Below are 1,043 nucleotides of genomic sequence, written 5' to 3' on the forward strand. Positions count from 1 at the left end.
TTCAACTTCATCTGATTTCAATACCTGAAGCCTTCATAGACTAAAGTTCCTTTATTTTAAAAACAAATTAATGCTGACAGCAGATTTGAGGCAACTGTTGTGAAATTGTAGATATATGAAACCTGTCTGCATTTTTTATACCACTTCATTCCAAAGGCGGTGAATCCAGACAATCAAGTCAGCAAGAAGCATTCTGTTTAATTCATACATGTTGTTCACGTTTGGGAGATGAAAGCCTTGTTTCCTCTGTTAGCCAGCTTGGAAAACAATGAGAAGTTTCAGGGATATAAAATTGGACTTGCATAAGCAGCTGCTTGGGGTAGCAGAGCAGTGACTAGAAAAAATGGATCCTTCCCATAGTTTATCTATCCTGACTTTTCGTGTTAATATCTTGAAGACTGATCAGATCACTCCTTTTAACCTTTTAAATTCTAGAGAAACATGACTAAACCCTGAAGTCCGGATATCATTCTTGTAAACTTACACTGTACTTCTTCCGAGGCCCATATATCCATCTGAAGGTGTAGTGCACAGATTTGTTCACGGTACTCCTAAATGGGGCCCAGTTGAACGGGAGTCATGATGTGGAGGTGCTGGTGTTGAACTGGGGTGGACAAGGTCAGAAATCACAACACCCAGGAAATACAAGCTTTCGGAGCCTGTCTCATTCAGGTGTTAGAGAAGTAGTATCAGACACAATTTATAAGTAAAAGATCAAAGAGTGACACCACTGATCAGGATGTGTTAAACAAACCTGAGATGCTGTTAAATCTTTAATCAATTAGAAGGTTTTAATTGATTAGTATGTATATGCAAGTCCCTGAATGCCCTTTTAAGTTACTGTCATGAGAGAATTAAAGGTCTCTTCAGTGTAAAGAAGAGGTGACGTTTTAGGTCAGACAATGCATGTTAGGTGTGAGGCTTTGTTTAGAATCTGTGTTTTGGTTTGGAGTTAGATGGGTTTTGTTTCTAAATTAGGAATTTATAAAACACCACATTGACTTGACTATCTATATATAGTTAGAGATAGTAGGAACTGCCGA

This window comes from Rhincodon typus, chromosome 29, assembly GCF_021869965.1.
Source record: "Rhincodon typus isolate 14 chromosome 29, sRhiTyp1.1, whole genome shotgun sequence".
NCBI lineage: Eukaryota > Metazoa > Chordata > Chondrichthyes > Orectolobiformes > Rhincodontidae > Rhincodon > Rhincodon typus.